This window comes from Bacillus rossius, chromosome 6 (genome assembly GCF_032445375.1).
Source record: "Bacillus rossius redtenbacheri isolate Brsri chromosome 6, Brsri_v3, whole genome shotgun sequence".
Taxonomy (NCBI): domain Eukaryota; kingdom Metazoa; phylum Arthropoda; class Insecta; order Phasmatodea; family Bacillidae; genus Bacillus; species Bacillus rossius.
In genome coordinates, this window is record NC_086334.1 from 62,446,096 (window position 1) to 62,472,603 (window position 26,508).

At 39.8% G+C, this 26,508-nt stretch overlaps 1 long non-coding RNA gene across 1 annotated transcript; it reads right to left on the bottom strand.

Annotated features, from left to right (window-relative positions):
* Window positions 1-19,002: 19,002 nt before the first annotated feature.
* On the bottom strand, window positions 19,003-26,217 carry LOC134533256 (uncharacterized). The gene is made up of 2 exons (XR_010075281.1): window positions 22,106-26,217; window positions 19,003-21,962 (listed from the first exon to the last, which is right to left on the bottom strand). It is a non-coding gene; the product is annotated as an uncharacterized LOC134533256 (long non-coding RNA).
* Window positions 26,218-26,508: the final 291 nt, after the last annotated feature.

The window sequence follows — 26,508 nt, forward strand, 5'->3', positions numbered from 1 at the left end:
GGCGTTAAAAGCCCGGTTTTCCTCTTCTCCCCATTTAAAATCAACTCCTTTTCTCTTTAGCTTGTTTAAGGGGACACAGATTTTTGCATACTCCGGGATAAAACGGCTAAAATATCCAAGCATTCCCAAAAATCTCATTACTCCTTTCACGTTTTTTGGGGGTGAGTAGTTCACAATGGGAGCTATCCTCTGGGCATCCATCTGCATCTTCCCTTCGCCAATGATAAAACCCAAAAAATTGATTTGTTTACGAGCCTATACTACCTTATCGTGGTTTACGGTGAACCCAGATTCCCTTAATTTTTGCAATACTAAACATAAATGATCTAGATGTTCCTCCAATGAATAGAAAAAAACACAAATATCGTCCAAAAAAATTAACAAAAATGTATACTGGTAATCTTGCAAAATCTGCCCTAAAATGCGAGATAAACATTGCGCTCCAAAATTAACCCCAAATGGTACTCTAAGCCATTAATACTGGCCCCATGGGGTAACAAAACCTTTATAGGCTTGACTGCTGGACTCCAAAGCGCATTGATGAAAAGCCGCATTAAGATCGAGGACCGTGAAATACTTGGCTGCTGCTAAATATTGAAACAATATCTCTAGTTTCGGTATCGGGTAGGGATTAACTCGGATCTTAGAATTCAGCAAGCGGTAGTCCAAAACTAATATGTACTCCCCTGGCTTTTTCTTCTTTACTAGAAAGGCAGGTGAAGCATAGGCTGACTTATATGGCGCAATAATCCCAGCATCCAATAATTCATTAATAATTTCTTTAAAAGCATGCATTTTCGGGGGGGGGGGGATCACACTGGTAGGTATGCATCGCACAGGTTTATCATCCGTTAACTCAATCCCGTATTGCGCTAAATCACATTTCCCAACCTTAGTCGTGATAACATCACTGTAGTCATTTATAATTCCTTGAATTTTTTCAATCTGTTCTTTATTCAAAATTCCTTGGACACCCTCTATACCCCCGCAAATAACTCGCTGCTTTACATTAGGTTTCTCTAACTTCACTTTCACCTTAGGTTCAAAGAGAAAATTCAAACTCCTCTCCCTACAATTTATCACTGTCTGAGTGTCTTCTAAAAAATCCATACCCAACACTACCTCATGAATTAAACCTGAAATGACCCAAAACTTCCTATCCCACGAAAACCTATTAATTTTAATATACAAAATGGCTGTCAGCTTAGTAGTTTTCCGTTTTCCATCCGCCAGCTGTATATGAATCTCTTCCTGCGTTTTTAATTTTTTCTTCAATCTCAGATTTTTTTGTACCAGTTTACTTAAAAAATCCTCACTCACAAAACTCTTGGTCGCCCCAATATCCACCAAAGCTTTCACAATTTGATCATATAACTCTACATCCACACACAAATTATGCGAGTCCCGCATTACCGCCAAAGAATGTTTATTTCCAAAACGTCCATTCCGCAACTTCCTTTTTTTGTAACAGTTCCGGCCGTGATGCCCCACTAGCCCACAAAATCCACACCTGGTATTTTTTTCTGGTATATGTTTTACAATACCTACGTATATGACCCTTTTTCCCGCACTCAAAACATATTTTATCCATTGTGTGCCGGTTAGAATCACATTTTACTTCCTGAACGTCCAACACCTGCAACTGATGCTTTTCCTGACCCAAAAGCGTTTTATTTTTGTTTTGGGCCTAGCTTTTTCTTTTTCTCTCCAAATTATTTTTATGACCAACCCGATTTATCTCTAACTTGTTTATATTCAAATCGTCGAGCACCATGGCACACTTTTCCCTCACTTCCTCCTCGGATTGAAGGTCACGATTGACCCTGCCTACTGCGACCTGGTTATTACCTAAACGTTCACAATCATTTCGAGCGCCTACAAATTTATCCACTTCTACCGCTTACGATAGTAAATCCCTAACTCTCGAAGGCTTACTGACGAAAGCGCACTCCCTTTCTATTTTCAGGACGCATATTCTCGAGAATAGTATCAATCATCCCTTGCTCATCTAATTGACTCACAAACACTTTAGTCATAGTTAAAATATTATCCACAAACAAAACTGTACTCTCTCCCTGTCGCTGGAACCTAAAAACCTCTCGTTTCTCCAACTCCTCCTTGTTTCTCCGAGAAATAACAACTTTCCAGATTATTATTTTCCATCATCCGCACCTCTCACCAGAAACTCGCGTACTACCCCCTCACATTGCCCTGCAAAAAACCGTAAGAAAATCGCCTCCATTTCAATTCGGGGTAAAATTCGAAAATTTTCTACTTCAATCAAAAAATGTATCCATTGATCAACCTCCAAACTTTTTAACTTAGGGATCCTACTCAGGCCTTCCAACCACCCAAAACTCTCTAATTGAGTCATCCAATCCCGATTTGCAATAGGGCAGGTGAACTCAGTATTCACTTCTCTAGGAGGAACACCAGTTTTCAGATGGCCCATTAATTTTAATTTAAGCAAATCATCATCTGTTTCGCTAAATTCTATTCCCGCAGCCCGCAAATTTGTCAATAGTTGATCCCGTTGCAAATTCTCTACCCAGTTCACCGCAATTCTGATAACCAAGCCGCTTACTATTACTACAATAAAGAATGCAAGGCTATTCCGAGCAGAGTGGCGCACTTTGTGAGTTGTGACTTGCCGTGTTTCTGCAGCCAAGCCCAACCACAGTCCCCCACATCCACCAGGCCCCTCGGAGACGGAGACCACATTACTGTTTAAATAAACCAAGCTCTCCTCGAGGCACATCTAACTGATCCTAAAATCTTTAAGATGTGGAGCCAAATAATTTAGTATAAGTTAATAAAAACAATAACGGAAAAACACAGCATGTATAAAAAAAGGTTACTAATAAACAAAACCATTGTATTGTTTATCTGGGCAGCCCACTAGGAATTAAAATTCTAACTCTTGCTGGTTAAACTCCTTCTAGAATCTCAGAATTAAATTAATTGTCACCGCCAGCCCACTAAAGAAATACTGCATGTGAGTAGTTGGAAATGGGGGGTTCAAGCACAGGCGCAGGAGCCAGGAGCCCGCCATCTTGGATGACGTCATCGGCGGCCATCTTGGATGACGTCATCGGCGGCCAGGAGCCCGCCATCTTGGATGACGTCATCGGCGGCCATCTTGGATGACGTCATCATGACCTTTGACCTTGACCTTGTCAATCTATGCTAATCTATGCTAATCTATGCCAATCTATGCCAATCCGTATGCTAATCTATGCTAATCCATGCCAATCTACGCTAATCTATGCTAATCCATGCTAATCTGTATGCCAATCCATGCTAATCCATCCGCCATTTTGTATTTCTAGAAATTTCCACCAACTTCGAATCATGACGTCACCGTTGCACTTTGTGTCACGGGCGCCATCTTGAATTTGAATTTTTTTTTTCGAACTTTGAAATTCGATGTAAACATCAACCGCCATCTTGTTTTCGTCTGCTGGTGGCCGCCATCTTGTTTTCGTCTGCTGGTGGCCGCCATCTTGTTTCGTCTGCTGCAGGCCGCCATCTTGTTTCCGTCTGCTGGAGGCAGCCATCTTGCGACGTCATATAGTTCTGTTGGTCGCCACCAGATAGCAGCAGGGATTATTTTATTTTTTTTCTTTAACTAAAATAATTTCAGTGCCGAGGCTGGGATTCGATCCATGGGACGTGAAAACGTCCGGGATGTCGTGGTTACGAGGCGGACACCTTGACCACTAGACCACGAGACCAATTGGGATATGGTGGAATAAATAATCTATATATGCCACGTACTGACGTCAAGTTTTATGATAAAAGGGGGGAGGGTGTCTTTGCCTTCCCAAATGCATGAAATTCAAATTATTATTATACCATCGCCATCTTTAATTCCAGCACAGACTACCAGATGGCGCCAAATTCAAAAATTAGTTGCCAGAGGCGCCGCCATCTTGGTTCTCAAGTTGGCTGGTAGATGTCGCATGCCGCCATCTTGGTTCTCAAGTTGGCTGGTAGATGTCGCTAGTATCGCGCGCCAAATTCAAAAATTAGTTGCCAGAGGTGCCGCCATCTTGGTTCTCAAGTTGGCTGGTAGATGTCGCTAGTATCGCGCGCCAAATTCAAAAATTAGTTGCCAGAAGCGCCACCATCTTGGTTCTCAAGTTGGCTGGTAGATGGCGCCACCGTCGCCATATTTTAGTTCATACAATCGATACCAGATGACGCCACCATCGCCATCTTTAGTTCCTAGTGTTGCTACCAGAGTGTGCCACCATCGCCATCTTTAATTCTTAAAGTTACCGCCGGAGCGCGCCACCATCGCCATCTTTAATTCATAAAGTCGCTACCGGATAGCACCACTGTCAGCCATCTTTAATTCAAGGTATTGTCGCCGGATGGTGCCAAGTTTGAATTTAAAAACCTACAAGTGTTATGCAATGTGTAACCAGTCGAGATAAGTTTGGAACCTGTAGCCATATTATTATTATTATTATTTATTAATGTATGTTTATTAAATATGATAGAGTATTTATAAAATATTGGTGTTGTGTAGAGACTCTCTCTTCTTCTCGTAGTGGCGGAAGACATCTCGAAGGTAGTGTTAGAATTTATGTATTAAAGCAATCACTCTAGCTGAGGAGACTAATAACTTATAGTTACAATTCAATAATATCGGCAATTAAATGTTTTGATATTAAAGCAAACAACGTAAATGTTAAACACATATTTATTTAAATCTTATTACAAACAGCAAGGGGTAAGAACAATCGATGATTTAAAAGAAGTAAATAACGAGTAATAAAATCACTTAATATTCACACACTACACATCATAGTGACAAAGGCAACATTAACTCGAGACCCAATTATACATAGTAGTATGGGTGGTCGAATAGCCAGAATTTAAGTAGCTGAACATTACAATGGGCGCAATGGAATTTGCCATACAGTTTTATACATTTATCCAGGCGGTTTCCATAAGTCTTTAAAAGTTTGTTGAAGCTAGGACAGTTTCTTTCATTATGTAAATCAACAATGTTGGCACTGCACAGTTCACTAAAGATACTTTTCTGTTTGTCTCCTAGGACGTATACTACATCTCCTTCTTCAGGGTTGACGATGTCACATAACACTGATGAGATTTGGTCAAAGCTCACTTCACCTTCGTTCCACGAGAGTCCATGCACTTCATAAGTCAGTTTACGATTCTCGCTTTGCGACAGCCTGTCTAGTTCGGACCAGTCACATGGTGGTTTGAATATGTATTCATAGGTCCTCAATACATCACCGTCCTCGATGAACATTGCTGCAAGTTGCTTAACCACATACCCCTTTTGTGATGTGAGGCACTGAATGTTGCAGAGAAATAATGACATTTTTTTGCCAGTACTCACGATAACTGATGTGTGAAGCTGTGCTAGCTCTGCAAGGCTGATGCTAGTTCTACAGGTATGACTGCAAGGCTGCAGTGCTGATGTTGTCTCTAGGATGCTGAATGTCAGACTGGTTGTAACAACCTTTGGTGTCGTAGTACACACAAATTTACAATTCGTCTTCATCACTATCCCCCAAGCCACTATCCGTTCCTTCATCCACATCTTCGTTCACCTCTTGCGCTTCCTTTGCGGCCTCGATGCAGGTCATAACAGCATGATATAAATAGGTAATAAATATCTCTTCCTCAGGGAACTCAGTGAGAATGTTGAGGGTGGAGGATGTAAGGTGGTAATGTATATCATTAAAGTCCATACCTATGTAGCGACGTACTACATCCATTACAAATTCCCGAACATCGTCCATCGTAACACTGTTTAAATTACAATCGCAAACACTCTCCGCGTAAACACTGGTGGAAGCCATGATGATGAGAGCGTGGTTAGAAGCAGACTACCACGTTAGCGGAGCGATGCTGTGAGGCCCCAGAACTCGCTCGAAATAACCTGCACAACACATTCCAAAAACATGACGTAGCCTATGGTTGACGGCACAAACACCCTGAGTGGCTCTGCGTGTTTCCTCCTGCCCGAACACGCGCTGCTGTGAAAGCCTCTTCCCGAGCACAGACGTCACTCCCGCAGCAGACAAAACAGGCGTATGCTACAGGAGCTAGAACAATTGAATAGCCAAATATATATTTAGACTACCCAACTTCATAAATGACATGAGATAATTCCTGTGCGATAATCATACTTTAAATGTTGTAATGTATGTATAAACAATAATCATGACTAAGTACTTGAAAAAAAATGTAAGTGAGGTGTTATTCACCTTTAGCGCTTCTCGATTTCTGTATCTGCTACCCACGAATTAAATTGAGACGGGAAACCCCACCATTTCACAAAAGACCGACCATTTCTTCGTTTGAGAACTTTCTCCACCAAATATGTGTCCGGATACATCGTAGACTGGATCTCTTCAGCATAGAAGCCACCACGAATAGGCTTGTGGTCCAAGTCTTCGAGGTAGTAGGTCCTGGGTTCCGATTCACGAACGTGTGTCACACGGAAAAGTTCAGAACTCCAATTCGCCGTGAAACCTTTCTCAAAGACACCTTTCTGCTTGGAGATTCTCACAATGTCACCAACATTAGCTTTATGCTTGCGTGTATCTTTCTTCTTCGTGTTGGTGAATACAGCCCCAAGTAGACGATCATCCTTTACATCTTTAGGCTTCATTTTCGTAGTAGAATGCACTGTGGAATTATATTCACTTATAAGTTTCGACAAAAGATCCAACCAAAAACAACTCAAAGTCATTTACAAACATAATATTTATTACTCAATTTCTATCCTACTACAGAATCACTTGCGAAAGCCAGCAATCTTATAAACATTTAGCCCTGCATAGACGTGCAACAACTACTTCTTAGCTCCAAATGGCTCCAAATGCTCCAAACGGCCTTCAAATGCTCCAACAGCTCCAAAAAAAGGCTCCAAATGCTTGACAGCTCCAAATGGCTCCAAATGCTCCAAACGGCTCCAAATGCTCCAAATGCCTCCAAATGGCTCCAAATGCTCCAAACGCTCCAAATGTCTCCAAAAGGCTCCAAATGCTTCAAAAGACTCCAAATGCTCCAACAGCTCCAAAAAAAGGCTCCAAATGCTTAACACAGCTCCAAATGGCTCCAAATGCTCCAAATGGCTCCAACAGCTCCAAAAGGCTCCAAATGCTTGACAGCTCCAAATGCTCCAAATGGCTCCAAATGCTCCAAATGGCTCCAACAGCTCCAAAAGGCTCCAAATGCTTCAAAAGGCTCCATCTTCAATTGGTTCCAACTGATTCCAATTACTTTTCTTATCGAACTTGGCATGATTACTAACATGTCTTTATTAGTATACATTTTGACTGGTAGTGGTAACGTATTTTGCACCTTTAAGTTATAAGTTTTATTTAGAAATCATATTTCGATAAATGGTAGATACCATTTGGAAAGAAAATATATTAATTTATCTTTAAGTTTATACACATACATTTAATTTAAGCCATTATTGTATGTAGCCAGCTTCCCTCAGTTCTTTGAGTATGAAGGATATTTCTTTAATGTTCGAATAGTTTCCTGCACAAAGCGATCCATGTAGTAGTCGTAGCCTGTCAACCAATATGTTAGGATCTCCCCATGAGGTATAATCAAACTCTTCTGCTGCGTTCATCATCCTTGCATGTTTATAATAAATATTATCTCTGGTGTCTATCGTTTTAACACCAACCTCAAGGTCACTTTCGTCATCGTGCCAGAAATTATCACAAGCTTGATCAGGATAATTTATTTTATTACGACGTTTCCATCGTTTTGGTCTCAAACCACCATCACAGTCTTCACTCTTGCATGCTTTTGGTGCTTCAGCACAATACTCAATCATGTCAGCCTTAGATGTGTCAGCACAGTCTTCGTTCACGCCAGCTTCTGATGTGTCACCACAGTCTTCAATCATGTCAGCACCACAAACTTGATCAGGATAATTTATTTTATTACGTCGTTTCCATCGTTTTGGTCTCAGACCGCCATCACAGTCTTCGATCTTACCTGCTTTAGGTGCTTCAGTACAGTACTCAATCATGTCAGCCTCAGATGTGTCACCACATTCTTCAATCATGCACGCTTCAGATGATTCATCAAAGTCTTCGACCTTGTAAGCTTCAGATGGTTCTCCATCTTTCTCATTTTCATGGAGACGACTAGATATTGGAGTAAATATATTTTCATTTCTAATGTGGTTACAACTACCTTCGTTTGTTTTAAATTTTAAATTATTATCTTCATCTAGATCAGTAATTTTAGCATTAGCTTTTTCGCCTTCGTTCCTCTTCCGCGATGTTGTAGCCCAGTCTTCGTTATCTTTATTCATCTTAATTGTACAGGTCTTGTAATGTCTATCCAAGTAATATCTTCTACCAAAGGATTTCTGACACTGACTGCAATGAAACGGTTTTTGACAAGGACCCAAATTACACTCGCTTCTCTCATGTCGTTTAGCATTCTTTCTCAAGGTAAACACCTTGCTACAGTATCTACAGTGATGACGTTTCGTTACAGCGTCAGATCCTAAATCGGAATTCATATTAGTTACCGAGACTAATGCCAGATGCAAACTAAGAGTTTTAAATTAGATATATTACTTAAATAGAATTTTTTTAATTATTTCATCAGCGAGAATTAATTTATCTCATTCAAAGGTACTTGTTGCAAGTAGTTCTGCTTTTCAACAACAGATGTCGACACGTATTGCTTGCAGGTAAATATTATTTCTTTCTTTCATGCAGGATGCAGGATTCTCACTAACGATCGCAATAGAGGGATGGCATCGCTATACTCCAAGGAGAAGGTAGTTTGTTCTTCCAGTTAGTGTTTCTCAGGGTATATATTATTATTTGACTGAATAATGATTTTTTTTTAAATTCCACCTAATAAAAATAAAATAGAAGCACTCAGAGTAAACCATCAGGGATGATGTCGGTTATAAACATCATAAATTACCAATTTTTTTTTTAAAAAAGTCCAAATTTAATCCTACTTAAGCAAAGAGTTCACAAGCCCGCTTGTGCTAGAACTCTCGTGTTGCTTAAGCAAAGAGTTCACAAGCCCGCATGTGCTAGAACTCTCGTGTTGCTTAAGCAAAGAGTTCACAAGCCCGCTTGTGCTAGAACTCTCATGTTGCTTAAGCAAAGAGTTCACAAGCCCGCTTGTGCTAGAACTCTCATGTTGCTTAAGCAAAGAGTTCACAAGCCCGCTTGTGCTAGAACTCTCGTGTTGCTTAAGCAAAGAGTTCACTAGCCCGCTTGTGCTAGAACTCTCATGTTGCTTAAGCAAAGAGTTCACAAGCGGGCTTGTGCTAGAACTCTCATGTTGCTTAAGTAGGATTAAATTTGGACTTTTTAAAAAAAAAAATTGGTAATTTATGATGTTTATAACCGACATCATCCCTGATGGTTTACTCTGAGTGCTTCTATTTTATTTTTATTAGGTGGAATTTAAAAAAAAATCATTATTCAGTCAAATAATAATATATACCCTGAGAAACACTAACTGGAAGAACAAACTACCTTCTCCTTGGAGTATAGCGATGCCATCCCTCTATTGCGATCGTTAGTGAGAATCCTGCATCCTGCATGAAAGAAAGAAATAATATTTACCTGCAAGCAATACGTGTCGACATCTGTTGTTGAAAAGCAGAACTACTTGCAACAAGTACCTTTGAATGAGATAAATTAATTCTCGCTGATGAAATAATTAAAAAAATTCTATTTAAGTAATATATCTAATTTAAAACTCTTAGTTTGCATCTGGCATTAGTCTCGGTAACTAATATGAATTCCGATTTAGGATCTGACGCTGTAACGAAACGTCATCACTGTAGATACTGTAGCAAGGTGTTTACCTTGAGAAAGAATGCTAAACGACATGAGAGAAGCGAGTGTAATTTGGGTCCTTGTCAAAAACCGTTTCATTGCAGTCAGTGTCAGAAATCCTTTGGTAGAAGATATTACTTGGATAGATATTACAAGACCTGTACAATTAAGATGAATAAAGATAACGAAGACTGGGCTACAACATCGCGGAAGAGGAACGAAGGCGAAAAAGCTAATGCTAAAATTACTGATCTAGATGAAGATAATAATTTAAAATTTAAAACAAACGAAGGTAGTTGTAACCACATTAGAAATGAAAATATATTTACTCCAATATCTAGTCGTCTCCATGAAAATGAGAAAGATGGAGAACCATCTGAAGCTTACAAGGTCGAAGACTTTGATGAATCATCTGAAGCGTGCATGATTGAAGAATGTGGTGACACATCTGAGGCTGACATGATTGAGTACTGTACTGAAGCACCTAAAGCAGGTAAGATCGAAGACTGTGATGGCGGTCTGAGACCAAAACGATGGAAACGACGTAATAAAATAAATTATCCTGATCAAGTTTGTGGTGCTGACATGATTGAAGACTGTGGTGACACATCAGAAGCTGGCGTGAACGAAGACTGTGCTGACACATCTAAGGCTGACATGATTGAGTATTGTGCTGAAGCACCAAAAGCATGCAAGAGTGAAGACTGTGATGGTGGTTTGAGACCAAAACGATGGAAACGTCGTAATAAAATAAATTATCCTGATCAAGCTTGTGATAATTTCTGGCACGATGACGAAAGTGACCTTGAGGTTGGTGTTAAAACGATAGACACCAGAGATAATATTTATTATAAACATGCAAGGATGATGAACGCAGCAGAAGAGTTTGATTATACCTCATGGGGAGATCCTAACATATTGGTTGACAGGCTACGACTACTACATGGATCGCTTTGTGCAGGAAACTATTCGAACATTAAAGAAATATCCTTCATACTCAAAGAACTGAGGGAAGCTGGCTACATACAATAATGGCTTAAATTAAATGTATGTGTATAAACTTAAAGATAAATTAATATATTTTCTTTCCAAATGGTATCTACCATTTATCGAAATATGATTTCTAAATAAAACTTATAACTTAAAGGTGCAAAATACGTTACCACTACCAGTCAAAATGTATACTAATAAAGACATGTTAGTAATCATGCCAAGTTCGATAAGAAAAGTAATTGGAATCAGTTGAAACCAATTGAAGATGGAGCCTTTTGAAGCATTTGGAGCCTTTTGGAGCTGTTGGAGCCATTTGGAGCATTTGGAGCCATTTGGAGCATTTGGAGCTGTCAAGCATTTGGAGCCTTTTGGAGCTGTTGGAGCCATTTGGAGCATTTGGAGCCATTTGGAGCTGTGTTAAGCATTTGGAGCCTTTTTTTGGAGCTGTTGGAGCATTTGGAGTCTTTTGAAGCATTTGGAGCCTTTTGGAGACATTTGGAGCGTTTGGAGCATTTGGAGCCATTTGGAGGCATTTGGAGCATTTGGAGCCGTTTGGAGCATTTGGAGCCATTTGGAGCTGTCAAGCATTTGGAGCCTTTTTTTGGAGCTGTTGGAGCATTTGAAGGCCGTTTGGAGCATTTGGAGCCATTTGGAGCTAAGAAGTAGTTGTTGCACGTCTATGCAGGGCTAAATGTTTATAAGATTGCTGGCTTTCGCAAGTGATTCTGTAGTAGGATAGAAATTGAGTAATAAATATTATGTTTGTAAAAGACTTTGAGTTGTTTTTGGTTGGATCTTTTGTCGAAACTTATAAGTGAATATAATTCCACAGTGCATTCTACCACGAAAATGAAGCCTAAAGATGTAAAGGATGATCGTCTACTTGGGGCTGTATTCACCAACACGAAGAAGAAAGATACACGCAAGCATAAAGCTAATGTTGGTGACATTGTGAGAATCTCCAAGCAGAAAGGTGTCTTTGAGAAAGGTTTCACGGCGAATTGGAGTTCTGAACTTTTCCGTGTGACACACGTTCGTGAATCGGAACCCAGGACCTACTACCTCGAAGACTTGGACCACAAGCCTATTCGTGGTGGCTTCTATGCTGAAGAGATCCAGTCTACGATGTATCCGGACACATATTTGGTGGAGAAAGTTCTCAAACGAAGAAATGGTCGGTCTTTTGTGAAATGGTGGGGTTTCCCGTCTCAATTTAATTCGTGGGTAGCAGATACAGAAATCGAGAAGCGCTAAAGGTGAATAACACCTCACTTACATTTTTTTTCAAGTACTTAGTCATGATTATTGTTTATACATACATTACAACATTTAAAGTATGATTATCGCACAGGAATTATCTCATGTCATTTATGAAGTTGGGTAGTCTAAATATATATTTGGCTATTCAATTGTTCTAGCTCCTGTAGCATACGCCTGTTTTGTCTGCTGCGGGAGTGACGTCTGTGCTCGGGAAGAGGCTTTCACAGCAGCGCGTGTTCGGGCAGGAGGAAACACGCAGAGCCACTCAGGGTGTTTGTGCCGTCAACCATAGGCTACGTCATGTTTTTGGAATGTGTTGTGCAGGTTATTTCGAGCGAGTTCTGGGGCCTCACAGCATCGCTCCGCTAACGTGGTAGTCTGCTTCTAACCACGCTCTCATCATCATGGCTTCCACCAGTGTTTACGCGGAGAGTGTTTGCGATTGTAATTTAAACAGTGTTACGATGGACGATGTTCGGGAATTTGTAATGGATGTAGTACGTCGCTACATAGGTATGGACTTTAATGATATACATTACCACCTTACATCCTCCACCCTCAACATTCTCACTGAGTTCCCTGAGGAAGAGATATTTATTACCTATTTATATCATGCTGTTATGACCTGCATCGAGGCCGCAAAGGAAGCGCAAGAGGTGAACGAAGATGTGGATGAAGGAACGGATAGTGGCTTGGGGGATAGTGATGAAGACGAATTGTAAATTTGTGTGTACTACGACACCAAAGGTTGTTACAACCAGTCTGACATTCAGCATCCTAGAGACAACATCAGCACTGCAGCCTTGCAGTCATACCTGTAGAACTAGCATCAGCCTTGCAGAGCTAGCACAGCTTCACACATCAGTTATCGTGAGTACTGGCAAAAAAATGTCATTATTTCTCTGCAACATTCAGTGCCTCACATCACAAAAGGGGTATGTGGTTAAGCAACTTGCAGCAATGTTCATCGAGGACGGTGATGTATTGAGGACCTATGAATACATATTCAAACCACCATGTGACTGGTCCGAACTAGACAGGCTGTCGCAAAGCGAGAATCGTAAACTGACTTATGAAGTGCATGGACTCTCGTGGAACGAAGGTGAAGTGAGCTTTGACCAAATCTCATCAGTGTTATGTGACATCGTCAACCCTGAAGAAGGAGATGTAGTATACGTCCTAGGAGACAAACAGAAAAGTATCTTTAGTGAACTGTGCAGTGCCAACATTGTTGATTTACATAATGAAAGAAACTGTCCTAGCTTCAACAAACTTTTAAAGACTTATGGAAACCGCCTGGATAAATGTATAAAACTGTATGGCAAATTCCATTGCGCCCATTGTAATGTTCAGCTACTTAAATTCTGGCTATTCGACCACCCATACTACTATGTATAATTGGGTCTCGAGTTAATGTTGCCTTTGTCACTATGATGTGTAGTGTGTGAATATTAAGTGATTTTATTACTCGTTATTTACTTCTTTTAAATCATCGATTGTTCTTACCCCTTGCTGTTTGTAATAAGATTTAAATAAATATGTGTTTAACATTTACGTTGTTTGCTTTAATATCAAAACATTTAATTGCCGATATTATTGAATTGTAACTATAAGTTATTAATCTCCTCAGCTAGAGTGATTGCTTTAATACATAAATTCTAACACTACCTTCGAGATGTCTTCCGCCACTACGAGAAGAAGAGAGAGTCTCTACACAACACCAATATTTTATAAATACTCTATCATATTTAATAAACATACATTATTAATTAATAATAATATGGCTACAGGTTCCAAACTTATCTCGACTGGTTACACATTGCATAACACTTGGCGCCATCCGGCAGTAACTTTAAGAATTAAAGATGGCGACGGTGGCGCACTCCGGCAGTAACTTTAAGAATTAAAGATGGCGACGGTGGCACACTCTGGTAGCAACACTAGGAACTAAAGATGGCGATGGTGGCGTCATCTGGTATCGATTGTATGAACTAAAATATGGTGACGGTGGCGCCATCTACCAGCCAACTTGAGAACCAAGTTGGCGGCGCTTCTGGCAACTAATTTTTGAATTTGGCGCGCGATACTAGCGACATCTACCAGCCAACTTGAGAACCAAGATGGCGGCGCCTCTGGCAACTAATTTTTGAATTTGGCGCGCGATACTAGCGACATCTACCAGCCAACTTGAGAACCAAGATGGCGGCATGCGACACCTGCCAGCCAACTTGAGAACCAAGATGGCGGCGCCTCTGGCAACTAATTTTTGAATTTGGCGCCATCTGGTAGTCTGTGCTGGAATTAAAGATGGCGATGGTATAATAATAATAATTTGAATTTCATGCATTTGGGAAGGCAAAGACACCCTCCCCCCTTTTATCATAAAACTTGACGTCAGTACGTGGCATATATAGATTATTTATTCCACCATATCCCAATTGGTCTCGTGGTCTAGTGGTCAAGGTGTCCGCCTCGTAACCACGACATCCTGGACGTTTTCACGTCCCATGGATCGAATCCCAGCCTCGTCACTGAAATTATTTTAGTTAAAGAAAAAAAATAAAATAATCCCTGCTGCTATCTGGTGGCGACCAACAGAACTATATGACGTCGCAAGATGGCTGCCTCCAGCAGACGAAACAAGATGGCGGCCACCAGCAGACGAAAACAAGATGGCGGCCACCAGCAGACGAAAACAAGATGGCGGTTGATGTTTACATCGAATTTCAAAGTTCGAAAAAAAAATTCAAATTCAAGATGGCGTCCGTGACACAAAGTGCAACGGTGACGTCACGATTCGAAGTTGGTGGAAATTTCTAGAAATACAAAATGGCGGATGGATTAGCATGGATTGGCATGGATTAGCATACAGATTAGCATACAGATTAGCATAGATTAGCATACGGATTGGCATAGATTAGCATACGGATTAGCATAGATTAGCATATGGATTGGCATAGATTGGCATAGATTAGCGTAGATTGGCATAGATTGGCATAGATTAGCATAGATTAGCAAGGTCAAAGGTCAAGGTCAAGGTCAAAGGTCATGATGACGTCATCCAAGATGGCCACCGATGACGTCATCCAAGATGGCCGCCGATGACGTCATCCAAGATGGCGGGCTCCTGGCTCCTCCGCCTGTGCTTGAACCCCCTATTTCCAACTACTCATGTGCTCTCACCGAATTCTCCGCGCCGTTAACGTAAAACAAAATTATCGTAAACACAGTTTTTTGTTCGGTTGTACAAAAAGGCTTCTCACTTAATCACAAGCCAGTTGGTACGAGGAACATCAGGTGAAAAAGTACTTACGTTCGGTGTCTTGATTTACGGCCGGGTTTGAGAGCAAAAATTGCGACATCACAACTTTACTAGTCGCGATGCCTGCCGCACTTCTCGACCGCCCTTAAAGCCGATAGGCGCAATACCTCATACAGGTGAGCGGACATTGACCTTGGCCGCTGCTTAAAGTTGACGTTCTGGTAGCACTAGTTGTAGCGGAATAAATCAGCGAAGCAGCAAACACTTGTAACACGGGCGTGTAAATTCTTCAGCGATGTAGGCTTCTTGGTAAACCTTCACCAGTTTGTCGCTTAGGGGTCGTCCATTAATCACGTGATGTTTTTTTAGCAAATTTTTAACCCCCCCTCCCCCCTAGTGATTTGTGGTGAGGTTTCAGACTTAGCCCCCCCCCCAATAAATCACGTGTATTTTTTTTAGTACAAAATATTTTTCAAAAATTCAGAATATTATCTTTAAATATAGGTATTATCTAATTTAATTCTGGAAAATTAAGCACAGTGATAAAAATGTCCAGACACACATTAAGGTTGCAGGTTTATTCTCACTAGCATAAAAATAATAAAGGAAAGGCTTATATGTGATTTACGCATGTATTCGGCGCCAAAATCACAGTCTTACTGGCGACTGGCAAGCCGAGCCGGGTGGTTCATGTTGCGGCGGGCGGGGATATTGTTGCCTGGCTACGGCGAGTCAAGGTCACGCGTCGCTTTTCGGTTTAGTAGAAATCGCGCGAAAAAATAAATACACGTGATATCTCTCTACACCCCCCCTCCACCATTGTGATATTTCGTGATTTTTCCCGACACCCCCCCCCCCCCCTTTCGAGACTCACGTGATTAATGGACGATCCCTTACCGTTCGAAAACCAGCCTCACATTCAGGCTGAATCAAACCAAAAACAAAATCCCCGGCGACTCCAAATTATGTTCCACCATCTAGTATACTTGTCTCGAGGGAAAACACACACACGACCTCCCACCCCTGGGGCCGGTTCACGACTCCCCTTTTTTCTTCCGCGCCGATAAACTGTGCGCACGGCGCGGCGCGGCACCGCCAATGTGACGTCATAGAAAATAGTTCGTCACTTCAAAAGTTTATTTGAACAACCCCACTCGTAGGCTCGCCCAAAAATATATAAGTCTCTCTGCCCTTTGAAATATACATTACTTATTAAACATCTTAACATAAAATAACCTTAATAATTAAAATACCCTGGGATAAATTATCTCTCACATGTATTGGATTGTTCTGGATAACTAACGGCCTTCGGCAATCCCGAACCTGGCCATGACCTACAATAAATTCCCTAAACGTTTAAAATAAATTTAAAATAATACAAACTTTAAAAGAACAAAACAATTAAACTTAACTAACGAAAATTACCATAAATTACTTAAACGAACCTAACCATAAAAGCAAATGGAAATACCTTAAACCAAAGTGGCACATGGTCACAATCTATAGTTAGAGAAAATTTGTACCGAATTCTCACAACATGTGTACAGAAAATTATTCTTCAATAAATTATATTCTTTTTTATTGTTTATTATTTTACGTCACATTGGACTCTCCTCCTTCATGAAACAGGTTCAATTAAGAAACACCCCCCCCCCCCCCCGCCAACCATCGGTTTTGAGCTGGACACATCTTGTCCCTGCATATTTGGACGTACGAAATAAAACAATTAATTCTATATCCGCATTTGGAATGAAGTAAAATATCTAAAATTCTTTTGTTTAACAAATTTCTTACCGTAAATGAAGCATCCATTGAACAAAAAAAGCTCCTCTATGTCTTGTGATGTGTATGCTGTAGGGTACCAAAACATGGGAATAATTTCATATGGACTACATGAAACAATTAGTGAGTTACTACTTAAGACTACAAAAAATGTCTATGATGGTATTTTATGTATGTATATAGTTGATTTAATCGTGCCTGCCAACAAGAGGTCCGTAAGCAGTACCAATACATAAAAAAAATTAAAATAACGAAAAAAAAATTTATGTAATATTTTATATGTATATAAAAAATTAAAAAAAAAAAATCCTGTGGAAAAGATATATGCAAAACAAAATTACTTGGAAACTCAATCGGGAAAAAACACCCGACTGTGATTAATTCACCTAACCAAGTGTCAATAAACGGGAACTTTACCGTTGGTTGCATGGTAATATTCCTGTAAAGTTGAATATGTATTTTTTTGTTAACTATGCAGTCTTCGGGAATGAACGGCGGTTTAAATGGTTCAGCAGGCATTTCCCGCGAAAGGGGAGAAGTAACGAACAGTTGGGGCTGTCAGGAAGGGTGAGTATCAGTAGGGCCGTCGGCGAGGTCTCCCCGGCTGTGACGTGGCAGTGATGCCGTCAGCCGCTGGGCTTCACCCCGGCCTCTCGGCTCGCGAGTGGCACGAGCAGCCGGCGCAGCGTCGAGTCTGCTCCCGTCCGCCTCCAGAGCAGGAGACGAAATGGGAAAACGGGTTCACAAGGATATCCCAAATAATTTCATACAGTTTTATTTCCTACTAATATTTACATTACTATCACCTCACTTAATGTCTGCTTATAAGTAGCTAAGTATCTGTCCAGTCTACAGTTCGCTCTCCTCACTGGAGCTAGGCTCGACAGTGGTTCGCCCCTCACCTCGCGCCTGACCACACACACAGTCTCGCGCCACTCAGTCGCACTCTCACGGTCCCGTCGCTCCGCGTCTGCGCCACCTGCACTTCACTCAACTCGCCTGTTGGAACCCAACAAATACGGTGGCCGGCGTCACCGCTTTTATACCCGTGGTCGCCTTTCTTGAACTGACGGGAGTGGTTGCGATGTGTCGCGTCGTCCCGGGCCGACCCCACGCTCGAAGCATCCAGAACAGAGGCGCTTGTTCACGCCACTCCACGCGGTGGCCTGAGTAAGCCCGCGGAATCCCCAGGCCGCTTAGGGATAGATAACAGCGCTGAGGAAGAAGGGCGTGGGGGCAGGGGGGTGGCGAGGCCGGGCCGCTATAATCCCCGAAGTTATGCGGGCGTGACGTCAGTGGCCGTGCGGGGCCGCGAGACTGCTCAAATAACTGGTGCGCGTCACGGCCTCTCGTCCTAAGTTCGTAACAATATCATTTTTTATAAGTAAGTTTTCTTTTTAATTGAATTTTAACATAAAACTGATTGTCATTCAGAAATTTCAGCAAATGCGCTACTTTTATAACTCCAAAGTTTACACTCAATATTTTTAGTAGCGAATGATTTTCCTTGAGAAATGAAAACTAAATAATATTTTTTTTCATTTAATTATTTCAAATACTTTGTTCTCATATCAATTTCTTGTTTATTTCATTAAAAACAAGCCATAAATACGTTCATATTGTCACGATCCACCTTCAGAGGGGGGGGGGCGAGAATCGTAGCTCTTTACATAGAAACAACTCGCTTGGCATCAACTAGTCTTAACTTCATAAAATACTTTACTGTACCTAGGATCATAGGTTCGTCATCCCGTACAGGATGTCTGGTGAGAGCTGAACTAAGGAGATTTTGCAAAATAACATAATACTTAATTAAAATTATTTTATTCTTAAAGTCAAATACTCAACATCATTTTAAAGAACATTTAAATAGCGGGATTACAATTTAAAACAATAATCTCTTTACTTCCTTAACGATTGAACGACCTTACAAGAGAGAGAATGAGAGAACTTCACTAAACACTTCCCTAGTCCTTCCGAATACCTCAAATCATAATTAATACTTAAAATTAAAACAAAGATAAGTCCATACTCACATTTTCCGAAAAGCCTTTCTTGATCGATTACTTAAAACTAACGTAGGGGCCTCTCCTGCCCTTAAAATCCGAACGAACATTACATTTTAAAAATTATAACTAAACGACTAGTGACGAAGGCCATTGCCTCCGCCCGAAAGCTTGAAGATGACTACATTATGACCTAACTTAAATTAAACGACTCGTGGCCTCTGGCGTCGGCCATAGCTTCTGCCCGAAAGCTTGAATTCCTACATCACGAACGAACTAACAACTCGTGGCCACAGGTGAGACGCATAGCCTCCGCCTGAGTGAGCCCCGAGTCACCACTCACTTGCGCTTAAATTCGCGCGCCCTGCCGCGCCTACCATAACAAAAGCTCGTTATTGAAGTCAAATTTACTAAACAACTAACTAGAACATCTGGGAAGACTACCCCCCCTCTACCCCAATGTGCAGGCCACACCGCGCGGCTTGTTACGACAGCGCGCCCCAGTAACTGCGGCCCGTGGCTGCGCCAGCGCGCGGCCAAACAAACAAACAAAATTCTGCAAGCCCGCAGCGCGCCGCGCCGGCCCCGTGCCCCAATTACATGGTCACGCCACTTGCGCTGACGAGTGAACAGAGCAGCCAGCCCAGAGTCCCGTCAGTAAAGTCCCTAAATTTGATTTCAACAACCCTGCAAAATTTCAACCCGCGACATAACCCTCCCCTCACAGAGCTCGAGCCCCATCGAGCTACCTCAAAATTACAAATTGTCTTTTTCCATTAAACCATAACTATAAATTCCTCATTTCACAAAAATAATAATTTTCTTAGTTCCTTGCTGTCTGAACATACATCTAGATTCTGCATAAGATTTATTTTAAAACAACAAGTATTCATAAAATTAAATGTAAAACTTTTATCTGGTTTGTTCTCACAGGAACCTTCAGAGGCTCGAGTTCTCAATTCTAAAAAAATTGTTCTGTTAGTGAAGCTCTCTTTACAAATTAAATTACTGTTCTTAGTTTCTCAGTATTCGTTAAACAATGTGCAAATTCTTGATAATTATTATTATTTTTTTTTTTCGGTTTCCGTTTATTACCATACTTCTTTCGTTCTTCAAAAAAAATTAAGTGTCCTTACAGTGTTTCAATTAATTAAACTCTTATCTCGTGAAGGTTGGTGCAACTCCTCGAAGTCAGTGTTGTCGAGAAGAGTAGCTCCCTGGGCTGGCCATCAGCAAACACCACTCAACTCCAACAGCTACTGGACTGGCTTCCAGGGCAGCTCACAACTTCTCCCCACATCTGCTTCGGAGTTGTGCCATCCTCATCACGAACAGATTACAATTCTGAAACATCATCAACAGGCATTACCATCACGCCTGACAAATACAAAACTAACTACTAAACTGCAATCGATGGGCAAGGATGCAAACACACAAAAAAATAAAATTAATTAATTCAACTGCTAACATAAAGTATCCCACCCTTAGCATAATCTAATCAGGCAAATAATTTGATAGGAAAAACTTAAGGAAGGGAAACATGACCTCCAATGATTTTCCCTAACTCTTGAGTCTTGATCTTCTCTATACAGCAAATAGTCCCCACGAAGTAACTGGGTTGAAGGTCAGTTCACATGACCCACCCATAACCTCTTCTACTCTTCTTTTCTTCTGGGGGCAACCACAATGCCCACCAATCTCTCTCCATGGTGCCGAACCAGCTATCCCATGAGAGTAAACAACGTAGTCAATAGAAGCGCAGAGGGGAAACACCAATCTCTGGCTTGTCGAGTCATAAAACTGCTTTATCTTCTTCTTCTTCTGAGTAAAAATATCTGACTAACCTTGCTTCTATTCTTCCAAACAGTAAAAGTTCATCAGGTATCTTCATGAAAGAAACATTCTAACTAATAATTCTTCATTTTTCTTCTTCTTTATTTCTGTTAGTTGTAATAGAAGGCCATGTTAGGGAGGTTATAGGGAAAAAGAGTGGCCAATTCCCACCCCATCACCCACCTAGATCATGACTAATTAACTTTTAAATTTTCTATTTCAAACAAATAAAAAAAACATTTTTTTATTCAAACTTTTAAATTATAATTACTTTTACTTCATAACCTCAAAAGCTAATCAATAATTCTAAATGAAATTGTGATTTACTGCATCCTTGTTCCATCCGATCTGTTTGTTTATAACCTTTCTTGTAAAGTATAAAATTTTCAAACATTACTAATTAAAAAAAAATTAAATTCTGGTGTCCTTTGAGTTACAATTAACTTTACTATTTCTTAGCTTGAAATAATTTAAGTTTTCAGAACTATTTCATTGTCTAATTCACAACACTTAAAAATCAACTCAAAACAACAAATCATCAAAATCAATAAGATCATCTGACCTACCTATCAGTACTGTGAACTTGAACTGTTCGTACACATTTATAATAAGCTATTGTATTTAAATTCCAACCTAAATAAGGTTTAAAAAAAAACTACTAATCCCTCTGTAAATTAAGAAAATTAACTTTAAAAATTAAACTTAAGGTATTAGTTCTTTTTGACAGCTACCACAACTCACTAGTTCCATTACATTACTATAACCTAAAAAGTTCTGTAAATAATGTTTATAACAAAAAAAAACTCCAGTTACTGTCTTCCATAAAAAAAAATAAAACTTTACATGACCTTATTAATCTCCACTTGTAAGTCCATGGCTGCCAGCTTTCTCTTCTCTTGAATCTTCAGTCTTGGCTCTTGTTTCAGTGATCTTGTATCTTGTCTCTCGAACTCTTGTCATCTTGTAAACTGGACTGCTGCTCAGCTCATCTTAAGGAATCTGTAACAGTTTCAAAAATACATGTTAATTTAAATTACATAATTCCTGTTCTTTGGTCCTAAAAAAAAAATTGTATTATTAGTACACATTACCCTGAAACAACATTATTATTCATTGTTTATTACTTAAAAAAAATGCTTTACCATAAAATCCTTTTTTGTTCTTTTCATTAGGCCTATTTATTTTCCTTCTTCTTAATTAAATTCTGCTTCAAATGTTAATCCTAACTTAAGACCTACCATCTATTTATTATTCATTACCTACATTATTTATGTTACCCTAAAATTCCCATAAGTTTCTAATACTTCCTATCAAAGACATTCTCTCTAAAAAAAAATTTACTTGTGACTCTTAACTTAACAAACTTAAAAAAAACTTTTACACTAGACTTAACTTATTATTCATTCTTAGTTACTAAATTTCTATTTGTAAACTTTAGTACTTACAAACAAAAACTGCCTATTTCTCTCTACCTCTTAATCTCTTTCAATTATTACAATAATAATGTTACCTTGCATCTTTAAACTTTCTTCTTTTCAATTAAATTAGACATCTCATAACAATAAAAATTCTGCCTATACTCTTCTTATGGGTGTACAAACCAACAACAAAATTTCAAATTCTCAAGTTTCCTTATATTTAAATTATGCAATGCACATAACCTCTGTGGTGCCTGTACCCTTTTAGGCCTACCACCTTCTCCTCTCACAGCATGACAACTCTTATTCCTCGGGGTCTGTATTCACTGTTACAAATCAAATATCTCAAAAAAAATTAAAAACAAATTTATTATTTTAAGAAAACAAAAATTTACATTGAATTTACTATGGAGCCTGGAAATCTCAATGTCCCACAGCAGCTAACATGACTAAATCCCATGGAACCCCAGGTTTACATAACCTGTGCCCAAAAATTTAAGCATACCAGGCTTTCTCTGCACTGGTTTTACAGCATCACACACTATTTAGGGCCCCTGATCTGCCATCAGTCCCAAGGAGTTTTCCCACAACCCCTCTCTACACAAGCGCCTACCGCATTCCTCTCAATTGGCTATCGGTTTTACGGCATTCTTTTGGGATCCGACCATCAAGTTAGGGCTAATCGAACATTAAACCTCCATACTTCCAAACTAATGTAAATCAATTAAATTTTCTCTGTAAATTCTAAAAATCAAAAAAAATTATTCCAACATGCCAAAGAAACTTCCAAAAAAAATTCATAATCTTATCTTCAAACCATTAAAATAAAAATAAATAGATTACTCTGTTTTCTCCTTAATAACTGTAAACTGTCAACAAATATCATGTCGTAAATTTTAACTATGCTTACTGACTCTTAATCATAAAATCTCATTTGTCCTAATTAATAAACAACCGATTTCCTTAAAATCTCACTGTATCTCTCACACTCAAACTTCACTGGCTGAATATCTCAATAAATTCAAAAACAATTATCTAAACTCTTAAAGAAACTCCTCCCCAATTATTCAAATTACTTCACCTTATTTTATTTCATTACTTAAAACACCTTACTCAAAAAAAAATTAATTAATTATCTAGCTATCTTCCATTATTATTTATTTACCGAACAAAACTTTCTCCTAAATTAATTTAGTAAAATTCAATTTCACATTAGGCAAGTACACTAACTCTCTACAGCAATGTTTCTCATTTCCCTCCTTCCTAACTGAATCCAATCTTACTTAACCTCCAGGGAATTTACCTCACAAAATAACCAAAAATTTCACTGTAGTGCCTATCTGCTATAGGCCCACTACACAGGGGGCTCTAACCCCACCAACAAACTTCATTGAAATGGTACCCTATCCCATACAGGATAGCCACTTCGGTACTACCATGGGGAACTCCTGCCCCAAACTACTCACAACTCTCAGGATTCTCCTGACCCTTAATTCCGTAGTCAGCCCATCTCCTATGGTCTGCGCTACAATTCCCTTTCTTCCCAGGGACACAACGCCTCACCTTAGGGTCCCTCGCCCTAATGAAAACATTAATTTTGTCTCTCTGTTCTTTTGGAGTAAATTCCCTCTACACACAAAATCTAGCCTTCCCAGTTTTCTCAATGCTTATCGATTTTATAGTGTACCTCCTTAATAATGTTTACAAATCCCAAAAAAATATTTTTAAAACCGAGGTAGTATTTAACTAACAAAAACATAAACAACTTACAACGAAACACTTCTAGCCTATACATCATACACTTCTTAAATTAAATTACTTACATACTGAAAGTTCCTCTTCTTCTAAAACACACTTAAATTTAAATTTATTTAACCAATAGTCTATTTTCTTATCGCTAAGTTACCGTACAGCTGATCAAAACAAGGTCACGGCCTGTCCACGTCTCCGTATGAGCCCGTGACGTCACCGAATTCCATCAGGTGCGCCAACCCTCGCTTGCGGTTCCTCCGTTCTCCGCTAGGTCTCAGCACCTCCCCGTCACGTGTTCACTCTGCCACGTCCACTGACGTGTCGTTCTGAAACAACTCTCAACATTTTTCTAATTAAAACAAAACATCACTATAAATTCTATAACTCTCTTTTACATAAACTCTCGTTTTCTCTTTAATTCCTTTCTAACGTTTATCCTTCCCTCGACTGATTTAATTCGTACGTCTCGTCTCCTACGCGCACGAAAACAAAACAAACTTCTCTTGAAAATAATTCCTATTTACGACAAAAAACTTTATTTTAAATTATAATTCTCTTAACCTACAATCTTAAAATGAACTTCAATTAAATTAAACCACTTGCATTATCTCTAATAAGCATTTAACTTATAACGTATTCTCCTCACGTAATAATCCCCGATATAAATCTACAATAAATTCAACGACTTAAAACAACTTATCACTATAAACTTTATCCTTACAAGTATCCTCAAATAAACATCTGTTACGTCAAAAAAAAAATCTCAAAGACTTCCTCCACTATAGACTAAAATTCCGTAATCCTCTCCTCAAGTAAACTCTTAGTAACCTGCTATCAGAAGCTGAAACTAACTTAATAATAAACATAAAAATCTACCTCTCTCTCTCTCCAGAAATAGAACCTACCCGGCGCCTCACCATTTCTGTCACGATCCACCTTCAGAGGGGGGGGGGCGAGAATCGTAGCTCTTTACATAGAAACAACTCGCTTGGCATCAACTAGTCTTAACTTCATAAAATACTTTACTGTACCTAGGATCATAGGTTCGTCATCCCGTACAGGATGTCTGGTGAGAGCTGAACTAAGGAGATTTTGCAAAATAACATAATACTTAATTAAAATTATTTTATTCTTAAAGTCAAATACTCAACATCATTTTAAAGAACATTTAAATAGCGGGATTACAATTTAAAACAATAATCTCTTTACTTCCTTAACGATTGAACGACCTTACAAGAGAGAGAATGAGAGAACTTCACTAAACACTTCCCTAGTCCTTCCGAATACCTCAAATCATAATTAATACTTAAAATTAAAACAAAGATAAGTCCATACTCACATTTTCCGAAAAGCCTTTCTTGATCGATTACTTAAAACTAACGTAGGGGCCTCTCCTGCCCTTAAAATCCGAACGAACATTACATTTTAAAAATTATAACTAAACGACTAGTGACGAAGGCCATTGCCTCCGCCCGAAAGCTTGAAGATGACTACATTATGACCTAACTTAAATTAAACGACTCGTGGCCTCTGGCGTCGGCCATAGCTTCTGCCCGAAAGCTTGAATTCCTACATCACGAACGAACTAACAACTCGTGACCACAGGTGAGACGCATAGCCTCCGCCTGAGTGAGCCTGAATTCCTACATCACGAACGAACTAACAACTCGTGGCCACAGGTGAGACGCATAGCCTCCGCCTGAGTGAGCCCCGAGTCACCACTCACTTGCGCTTAAATTCGCGCGCCCTGCCGCGCCTACCATAACAAAAGCTCGTTATTGAAGTCAAATTTACTAAACAACTAACTAGAACATCTGGGAAGACTACCCCCCCTCTACCCCAATGTGCAGGCCACACCGCGCGGCTTGTTACGACAGCGCGCCCCAGTAACTGCGGCCCGTGGCTGCGCCAGCGCGCGGCCAAACAAACAAACAAAATTCTGCAAGCCCGCAGCGCGCCGCGCCGGCCCCGTGCCCCAATTACATGGTCACGCCACTTGCGCTGACGAGTGAACAGAGCAGCCAGCCCAGAGTCCCGTCAGTAAAGTCCCTAAATTTGATTTCAACAACCCTGCAAAATTTCAACCCGCGACAATATTATATAAATGTTATTAAATACATCAAATACCAATGTTTCGTTCTTATGAAAGACGTACTTTGTCTACACGTATTCAAACTGGTGAATTTATGTGTTTGTGTTTGTATATTTATGTATTATACTACTGAAAAAACAATTCCGGCCACTTCTATGTACGAGGTATAACGGTTTTTAACGGGGCTATATTGTAGCCCACTAAGTATTGCAAAAATTATTTCAAAACAATCTCTCTGTAACCTTATGTAGCTAAGTTGCTGTATTTTACTTATTCAGTCTTC